Source organism: Podarcis muralis, chromosome 7, assembly GCF_964188315.1.
Source record: "Podarcis muralis chromosome 7, rPodMur119.hap1.1, whole genome shotgun sequence".
NCBI classification, from domain to species: Eukaryota; Metazoa; Chordata; class Lepidosauria; order Squamata; family Lacertidae; genus Podarcis; species Podarcis muralis.
This window is the reverse complement of record NC_135661.1, coordinates 43,278,196-43,288,678: the sequence shown is the minus strand read 5'-3', so window position 1 is coordinate 43,288,678 and position 10,483 is coordinate 43,278,196.

The window sequence follows — 10,483 nt, the reverse complement described above, 5'->3', positions numbered from 1 at the left end:
CAAGCCCTAGGCTCAGTGGTTTAGACCACAGCGCCACCGCGTCCCTGTTTGTATGAGTGGACATTTGAATAATTTTTATGAATTAGTAGCAATCAGATTCCTGTATTGCAGGGGGTTAAACCAGACAGCCCTTGTGGTCCCTTCCCACTGTACAACTCTCATTCTAAGCCTCATCAGCTCTAGCAAGCATAGCCAATGGCCATGGATGATGGAAATTGTAGTTCAGCAACTTCCAGAAGGCCACAGGTTCCCCACAGCTGATTTACAAACCGGCGGGAGAACATCTCTGCTTCTCAAAATCAGTGAACAAAGGGAAAGGGTGGGGCTTTTTTCCAGCCAGAAGTCACAGGAGCTCATTTCTGGCACCTCTCAGGTGGGTGTCATTGCCATTATAGCAGAACAAGGGAGGTGTTCATGGTGAGTTCCGGCATCTCTTTTTTCTAGAAAAATAGCACTGGGAAAGGATAGTGTAGAACTGGAAAATGTCCAGAAAAGGGCAGCCAAAATGACCGAAGTACTGGAGCTGCTTCCGGATAAGGAAAGGTTGTAGCATTTGGGGCCTTTCAGTTTAGAATGAAATTTGGTAGCAGGAGACGTGCTAGGAGTGTTTAAAAGTATGCATGACATGGAGAAAGTGGGTAGAGACAAGTTTTTCTGCCCCTGCACTAGAACAGGGGGCATCCAAAGAAGTTGAAAGTTGGAAGATTCGGAACAGACAGGAGGAAGGACTTCTTCATGCAGCGCATAGTTCAACTATGGCTTAGCCTTCCACAGCAGGCAGTGACGACTGCCAACCTAGATGACTTTAAAAGAGGGTTAAACAGATTCATGGAGCAAAGGGCTATGGATGGCTGTTAATCACAACAGATATGCAGTCTCCGCAGTTGGAGGCAGCAATGCTTCTGAATACCAGTTGCTGGAAACCTCAGGAGGGAAGAGGACTCTGGCGCTCAAGTCTTGCTTTCAGGTTTCCTGCAGGCATTTGGGTGGCCACAGGATGGTGGACTAGATGGGCCATTGGCCTTCTGTTCTTCTGTTCTTATCCGGAGGGGCCCCTAGAGGTCCCCCCCCCATGACCTTAGCCTTCAATGGGCCGTCCCTGGCATGCATGGAGGGAGATGTCCCTCTGCCTCACTACACATATCAGATTTCCTTTGCTTTTGTGGACACAAATGCACCACTACAGAGAGAATCTGCTGACAGGGAAGAAAACACAGGTGCCCCTTTTGCCAAAAAAGAAAAAAAACAGAGAAACTGCCGACTGCAATGTCTGCTGTGTGAAGCAGCCCCCTGCTGTCATCCCTGGCGCTGGGGGAGGATCTGAGGCCTTGCCTTGTTATTCCAAGTCACTGTCTGGACTAGGTTTTCATTCATTCGCTTGCGAAATTTGTGCAGCATTAGTAATGCAAAACCAACGCACATGTCTGAGACCCTTCTGGACTGGAACATCTCCCAAAAGCGGGGGAAAGAGGGAGGGAGGCCTGCCTGTCTCGTTTTTCTCTGATCACACACAAAGTGTTTCAGATCAAGATTCTTAACCCTGAGGCCTGTGATGTTTTGTTGATTTGTGACCAGGTGAGGGGGTTGGGGGGGAATGTCTACCCACCCCCTTTCTGGAGAGCACCATCACTTAGTTGCCACTATTGCCACCTAGCTTAAGGTTACCAGATTTTTTTCAATGAATCTGGACTGATTTGTAAATCTGGGGACTGTCCTGGGAAATGGGGACGTCTGGTATCCTTAACCTAGCTCCATCTGTGAGATGCTGAAGAGGGCATGGAACAGGCGAGCCATCACCTTAATAAAGGAATTGCTTTGGCAGGTTCCTCAGCCTCTTCTACTAGATCCTAAGCCTTGCTGGATACAGGATCGCAGGCCTGGAAAGGATGCTAGGATATTATGCAGGCTGACCCTGGAAATGATATCCTACTCTAACTCCCAAAGGAGCTGAGTGGGGATTGGAACAAGCGTTTCCAAAGCTTGAATCCTGCTTTTCCTGGATATTTAGTACCACAACTTCCATTATTATTATTATTATTATTATTATTATTATTATTATTAATTCAATTTATACACCGCCCTATACCTGGAGGTTTCAGGGCGGTTCACAAACAAGACCACAACATATAAAATCAAACCAAAAACAATTAACCTCCCCCCCCCCCCCCAAAAAAGAACCACATTCTAAAAGGGTGCTGGATGTCAATAAGATCAACCAAAGGCCTGGTTAAAAAGGAACGTTTTTGCCTGGCGCCTAAAGGTGTAAAATGAAGGCGCCAGGTGAACTTCCTTGGGGAGAGCATTCCATAGACGCGGAGCCGCTGCAGAGAAGGCCCGTTCTCTTGTTGCCACCCTCTGGATCTCTCAAGGAGGTGGCACACGAAGGCCAGGTGAGGAAAGGCTGCATGAGTCCAACACTGGTTCCAGGTTTCAGAGGACGCTTGAGCAAGATGCCTTCAGTGCCACCCCTTCCCTCAGTGGGCCACGATCTTCCTCCTTACTGACATTCCCACTGCCCATTTATTTGCTCTCTCCTAGACCTTATGGGGCACGGGTGGCGCTGTGGGTTAAACCACAGAGCCTAGGGCTTGCCGATCAGAAGGTCTGCAGTTCGAATCCCCGCAACAGGGTGAGCTCCCGTTGCTCGGTCCCTGCTCCTGCCAACCTAGCAGTTCGAAGGCATGTCCAAGTGCAAGTAGATAAATAGGTACCGCTCCAGCGGGAAGGTAAACGGCGTTTCCGTATGCTGCTCTGGTTCACCAGAAGCGGCTTAGTCATGCTGGCCACATGACCCGGAAGCTGTACGCCGGCTCCCTCGGCCAATAAAGCGAGATGAGCGCCGCAACCCCAGAGTCATCCGCGACTGGACCTCACTGTCAGGGGTCCCTTTACCTTTACCTAGACCCTATAGAACTCCCTATAGAGAGTGTGGCAAGGCCAATGAAGCAGTCTCTTCTCACTCCTTGCATGCTCAGAAAGGGCAAGCGGACACAGAGTAGGAGCCAGGAGGCTCCGGGGGTCGGCAGTGGGAGCCTCTGCAAAGGTGGGGACCTTGGCACCCGCCCCCAAATGCCTATGTCTGGCTCTGGCTCCGCTAACCACGATACTGGCTCCCTTCCCAGAGGGGGTAAAGTGGAGTCCCCCTGCTCACCTCTTACTTCTTCAAAGGAAAGGGGAGGGTGAAGGTCGCCGTTGCCCAAAGATTCCCAGGGGAAAGCACCCCGAGGTCTTGTCTTTGTAAGCAGACGTAGAGGGCCACCTAAATTAATTAAGCTGCCTAAAGCTTCTTAAGAAGTATTAAATCTCCACTGTATGTTCAGCTGTCGAGGGTCAGACAGTCAAGGGGAGAGATGCACAGCAACTTTGATAAAACTGGCCATTTTTCTGTAGCATTCCGTAATATTTAGGGAAGGTTTGTAGGTGGGATTTGTTGCCTCATTAAGGCTCGAGAGGGGGAGTGATTAAACCCCTAACGATGCTCAACTTTGTCTTTGCAAATTAGCTTCAAAGCAGCTAAACATTCAACTAAAATAGATTATAGGAGCAAAGGGTACCTGCTGCCCACAACTGATGTATTAAACAATAATTAAAACATGTTTGTCATTGCAAGTTCTGCTCCTGCAGAGGCACCTTTTTAATCAGGCAAAAGGTTTCAAAGTCAGTTAATCAACCCAGTTAATCAACCATGAGCTGTAGCTCTAATTAGAAAAGCGTCTCATGGAAAACATTCAGCTTGCGATAGTTTTTCTAGACCAAGGGTGGGCTGCCTTTTTTTCTGGAGAGAGAAAGTCACATTCCTTAAGGGGGCTGCATGATGGCTGTGAGTGGGGCCAAAACCACTGCTATGCAAGGGCATCCCCCCTCTCTTTCCTGGCCCTCTCTCTCTCCCCCCATAGTTCTCCCCACCCAGTGGAGGAACAGACAGCTTTTGAAATTAGGCTGAGAGCCACAAAAATTAGTCTGAAGATGAATAACATGGAAACATAAATGAATACCTTTCTGCTGCTAAACACTGATCCAGAGCTGCCAGAGATCTCATCAGATAATGAAACTGGGACATTTACAAGATGCTCCAGAGGGTTGCTTCTCTGCAAAAGAAAAGCCCTGCAGGATCAGACCAATGGTCCATCTACTCCAGCATCCTGTTCTCACAGTGGCCTCTCAGGTGTTTCTGGGAAGCCCAAAAGCAGGACATGACTGCAGCAGCACACTCCCCACTTGCGTTTCCCAGCAGATGACAGTCAGCTGACATTATGGCTTTATTCTTGATATGAAAAGACTCCTGACACTCAGAAGATGGAGACAGGGTGATTGGAGGGTGGGGCGGGGTAGGAGCCAGGCTTCACTCTGGATCTGGGGGTGGTACCTGGTGGCGCCTCCCTGCCCCAGTAGTGTCCAAGCCTTGAGTGCAAGGCAGTGGCGTAGTGTGGGGGGTGCAGGGGGGGCCGGCCGCACCGGGCGCAACATCTGGGGTTAGGGCAAATCCACGGGTTAGGGGGCTCAAATCCACAGGTTAGGGGGCGCAAATCCACGGGTTAGGGGGCGCAAATTACTTGCCTTGCCCCGGGTGCTGACAACCCACGCTACACCGCTGGTGCAAGGAGCACAAACATGATTGAAAACCAGATTTCACCTGATAACCACAATGAACCCAAATCATGATGAATGCGCAATTTAAAAAAAAAGACATCTCCAGTTAAACTTGGAGGTCTGGCTACCCGGATCCATCTGGAGTACAGTGGATTGCAACACAGTTGGAGTTGTGGAGCAATTGCATTTATGACCCTTATGTTTTGGCTGCAGCCGAGCTTCACCCATGACTTTATAGGGAGTGTATCACACGCTTCTTGGCCGGGGGCTGATGCAACTGCGGCTTGGAGGTGACGGGTGCCTCCTTGCTGCAGTGACTGCCAGCCCACACCAGGGGTCAGCATTCTGCAGAGGATCCGGCGGCTGCAGCTGCATCGCCAGCCAAAGCAGTCTGCACCTCTGCTGCTCGGATGGCGCAAGGGATGCCGAGGAGTTGCATCATACCAGGGGGGCTGGTTTGGCTTCTTCCTCCTTGTGCTCAGGGCCAAACAAAAGGCTTTGAGTGGAACAAAAGAATATCCTTGCCTGCATGGGGTGCAGGGCGGCGGCAGGGGGGGGGGCACCTTTCCAGACAGCTTGTCTAAAAAAAAAAAAATGCTTCTTGGTTCGCCCAATGAGAACTTCCGTGGTACACAAAGGCTGCTCAAACGGGCAGAGGCACAAGCAATCTTGCAACGAGAGAGAGAGAAAGAGAGAGTTCAAATCCAATTAATATGCATAGGTATATAGGTCCCAAAATAACACTACCTGGGGGGGGACTAACCTGCTCCTCCACTCACAAGGGGGGAGCTGATCCCCAGTCCCCCACTGTCTGCAAGAAGGATTGTCCAATCTGACCATTTCAGTTTATCATTTTCCCATTCTTAAATTCAGTTCCTCACATTTCCCCAAGTTTTTTGTAAAGGACCACACTAAAATTCATCAGGATCTTAGTGCAAATTTATCCTAACATGGACACAACCAGTATTTTTTTGGGGGGGGGGGCAGGCCTTTTGTTGGGGAGGCAGGACCTCAGCTATGTATTTTTATTGATTTAGGGGGGCAGCTGCCCCTCCCTGCCCCCGTAGACTATGCCCATGCTAATATACAGTACACACTTTTGTATGCAAGTTTGCCTAATCTACACATTTTTGCAATGATTTTCGCCAAATATAATGCATTTTTGCATCTTGTTTCCTGTATCCTAGCTTATGTATTTTGGTATACCTTCCTTGACTGGAAAATTGTATTGCAAAATCAGGAGATGCATGAATTTTGAGGGGTGGCTGTATTTTGGTTCATTTATTGTTTCAGAAAGCCTTCCCAGGGAAGTAGAAAGTAAGGATTTGAACTGCAGTCTCCCAGCTCCTAGTCTATTGCTATGTCACACAGGGCTCTTTTCTGCTGTACACTGCCCTGAAATCTTCATATGCTGGAGGTCAGCATAAAATATGTTTCAAATGAATCACAGTGACTAAGCAAGCACCCCACTTCTCATATAGAAAGTGCAGAGGATTCCACGTGGCAGTCGCAGAGGTCCTCACCCCCAAGCTGCAATATCAGTGTTCTCTGCCTTTGATCTCCTTTGCAGACCACACAACAGAATCAGATCCTGGCGATAGCAGGTGAGGGCCTTTTAATAATTCTTCCTTTAGCTAATTATAGACATGTTCTAACAGAAAAGAAATCAGCAGCACTGTGGTGAGATTGGGACACCCACACAGAAACGACTGCGCAAGAATCACCCATTTCACCATTGTTGAAGGAGATGGTGGAAATGTTTGCTCTTTCTGGCTGCTGTTTACCCTCGGACAATGGCTCTAGGGTGTTCCCATGAATCAGATTTCTGCATTGGCAGCTTCTCGTCTCCCATCCAGGTTGAAGTGTGAGGAGGCCACAAGCCTAGGGAATAACAGGGCAAAAGGCACAAGAGCAATAGTTTTATTGGGGCAGAAGAAAAGGATGAGTGGATTGGCAGGGTGGTGGTGAGGAGGTTAGCCATCGTCGAAAGGAAGTGAAGTAGTAGACATGAACAGAACTGGCATCAGCTGTTGGGGTGACTGCATTTGGAATACCATGCTCATTTATGGTTAGGTAAAGGTAAAGGGACCCCTGACCATTAGGTCCAGTCGTGACCGACTCTGGGGTTGCGGCGCTCATCTCGCTTTATTGGTCGAGGGATCCGGCGTTTGTCTGCAGACAGCTTCCGGGCCATGTGGCCAGCGTGACTAAGCCGCTTCTGGCGAACCGGAGCAGCACACGGAAACACCGTTTACCTTCCCACCGGAGTGGTACCTATTTATCTACTTGCACTTGAAGTGCTTTCAAACTGCTAGGTTGGCAGGAGTAGGGACCGAGCAACGGGAGCTCACTCCGTCACGGGGGTTCGAACCACCGACCTTCTGATCAGCAAGTCCTAGGCTCTGTGGTTTAACCCACAGCGCCACCCGTGTCCCTCAAAAAGCACATTGTAGAGTTGGAAAATATTCAGAAAGGGGAAACCAAAATGATCAAGAGCAACTCCCCTATGAGGAAAGATCGTAGTGCTTGGGACTTTTTAGTTTAGAGAAAAGGTGAGTGAGAAGCAACATGATGGAAATTTATTTAAAAATGGAGAAAGTGGACAGAGAAAAGTTTTCCTCCCTCTCTAGAACTCATGGACACCCAATGAAGTTGAGAGTTGGAAGACTCAGGAGGGCTAAATGAAAATACTTCTTCATGTAATGCTTAGCTGAAGTATGGAATCTGCTGCCACAAGATGTAGTGATAGCTGCCAACTTGGATTGTTTTATAAGGGTTTAGGTGTGATAGCTATGGTCTGCTTTTGCTGTCAGAGGCAGCATGCCCCTGAATACTAGTTGTTGGAGAACACACAGAAGGGAGAGGATTGTTTTGCTCAGGTCCTGCTTCGCTCAGGTCCAATGGAGTGTTTGGCTGGCCACTTTGAGAACAGAATGCTGAATGAGATGGCGCCTCTGTGGCCTGATCCAGCTTCAGGTCTCTTTCAGTGGAAGCCTGCAAGCAGGACATAAAAGCCATAGCTCTCTCCAATTCTTGCTCACTGGTAACTGGCATTCTGGCTTTGTGCATAGGAGTTGGTTAGCCATTGTGACTAATAGCCACTGAGAGATCCACCTTCCATGAATCTGCCAAATCTGCCTTAAGCTAGCAGCTATCGCCCACAGCCTGCGGCAGTGAATTCCATAAACTAATTAACTGGTTTAATTATGGGCTGTACAAAAGAGAAGTCTCTTTTGCCAGTCTGGAATCCTCTGCCAAACAATTTCATGGGATGATCTTAGTTGTAGAATTATGGGAGGGATACAAAGGAGGAGGAGGGGAAGATGTCACCCTGGTTACCTTTGCAAAGGAAATGCTGCTGGAAAAATAATCAAAGGAATGCATGACTACCTCCCCGTACTGATCATGTCAAGAGACCCCATGGCCCATCAGGCTTTCCCAGTGGCTGAGATTCTTCACATGACCTCAATGGCAACCTGAATATTAGGCAGCTCTAAAGGTGGGTTGGTGCTCCCTTTAGGTCACATTGCATCAGAAAAGGCCCCTTTGCGCATCTCATCAAAGGGTCCCTCTAGCTGTACTTTTCATTGTGCATTCATGATTATTTGTGCTCATTATGGTATTAAAGCAGTTATATGTGAACATGCTTTCAACAATATTTTAGGCTTGGTGGGTCTGCCTAGATGACACCTGCCAGGCCTACTTAGAATCTAGAAGAAGAGGCCACTGAACCAGACAATTGGCTCTGGAAGATAATGGCTCTGGCTGGCCAGTTAAGTACCGTGATTTAACATATCCAAATAAATTTCTCTCTTACAGAGACAAGAGCACGGGCCCTTTCCCACCTCATCTGGCTGGATGCCACATCATCCTAGGATGAATAACAATAAGTGGGGGAGGGTGTTGTGGGTGTGAGTGAGGCTGATGCTGGAAGATGGAGATGGAGACATGTCTGCTCTGTGCTGGATCCAAAGTTGTGACTTCCCTGGAAAATCTAATGGAGAAGCATGATCCATTGGTGGTGTTAATGCTGCAAGCCCTTCCATCCTAGGCTCAAGTTGTACATATGTGTAAATGAAACCATATATCCTAAGGACACCATATGCTCCATTGACCTTCATTCCAAGGACACCAGAGCTTGGGTAAGCACTGGAACCCCTTGAGGTTTTTTCCTGCTTAGAAATTGGGGGAGCTTGTAACAACACTGTTTGCATCTGCAGAAGTTTTGGGACAGACATGCTGCTTCCTTTCCAATCAGTGCATGACCTGCCATCCTTTTTATACCACAAATATTTTGGGGTGGTTGCTTTCTTGCTTTTGTTGCACTATAGCGCAAGAGTGTCTCTCCCGGTGGGAACAATGGAACAACAATGGAGAAGCATCACATAACGCGGAATGATATGTGAATTGTACAATATAAATCCACCGCTAATGTCCTGTGATTGTACCAGTGACATTCTGCAGAAATAATGCACTCACTGAAATAAACAAAACCCAAACCTAGTCTGGCCCATAGGCTGTACCTTCATACTGTCTCTTGTGTTGCACAGACTCTCCAAGTGTTCCTATTTTCCAGGCACAGTCCCAGATATACAGAAGCCATCCCGTTTTCAGATTTGATTGTAGAATGTCCTGCTTTTCCTTAGAACGTCCCTATTTTCAGCAGTTAAATGTTGGAGGCAAAAATCTTCCGGCAGACAAAAGTGCAGTTGTCATTGACAAAGCCTAAGGAATTATGTTTTTATTGAGACTTGGGAAAGAAACCAAGCAAAAACTTCAGCTTAATACCCAGTACTATGCAGACTATGACTTCTGCCTTCACAGTAGTCACTGACTTAACAGGAGGGTATGGAATAGGGCATCCCTATTTTCAGCAGAGAAATGTTGAAGGGTATGATTGCATAGTTTGGAACAAGACGGATGTGGACATTTTATAGTACGTCCTGTCAAGTTGGAGAGAGGGGAGACTGGACAAGACTGAACACAAGCAGTGGCAGTTCTCAAAATTTCCAGGGTCTCTTCAAATTGTTCCCTGCCGTTCCAGCCTCAGGGATTTCCCACTTAAAGTTTCTCTCACGCCCATCCTGCTGAGCCCTGCTCCAGAGGCCCTGCCTTTCCCACAGAGGCAACTGCCGTCTGGGCCTGCTGAATACAGACCATTCTTTTCGCCTGAGGCTCCACAGCCCAACCCTTGTATTGACATGTCCATTCACAGCTCAGCTTCTGCCCTCCTATCCTGTAGCCACCTGTGTTCTTGCGGCTGAGTCTCTCTCATATACTCTTGCCTTTGAGGATCAAGGGCTGCTCTTCCTCCTCCTCCTCCTCCTCGTAAAACCAGCTTTCATCTGCCCTTTTATAGCGAGGGGGCAAAGGAGTCCCCCCCCCCCCCGCTGTGTGTGGTTTCCCTTTCAGCTCCCTGACATGTTGCTGCCTTTCTACACCACTGTAATTAAAAGGCTGGTGGCCTGGCAGAGGTTTCTGATGCAATGCCACAGCCACAGAGATGGCTCAAGCAGTTCCTTGTGTTCCTTGGCACAACTGGGCTCCAGCAATAACGAAAAGTCTTGCATCATTAGATCTTTGGCCTCAGTTTGCGATGGGGCAGCCGTCAGGATTGGGGCAAGGCTTTCATGTTGCCCCAGGGAGGCAGCAACACACACGGGCCTGAGACAGGCACAGCAAAAGGTTTTTCATTAGAGGCAACACAAAACACACACACCCTTTCCTTATCCTAATCCAAATCCAGATTCACAGTTAAGTAATGCCTTATTATAACCAGCCAAAACGTCATAAAAATGTCACAAGCTTTTAAGTTCTCCAGAATTCTTCATCAGGCAAAATGTTACACAGAGCTGTTGGGGGGGGGATACCTTCTGCCTCAAGAAAACTTCTA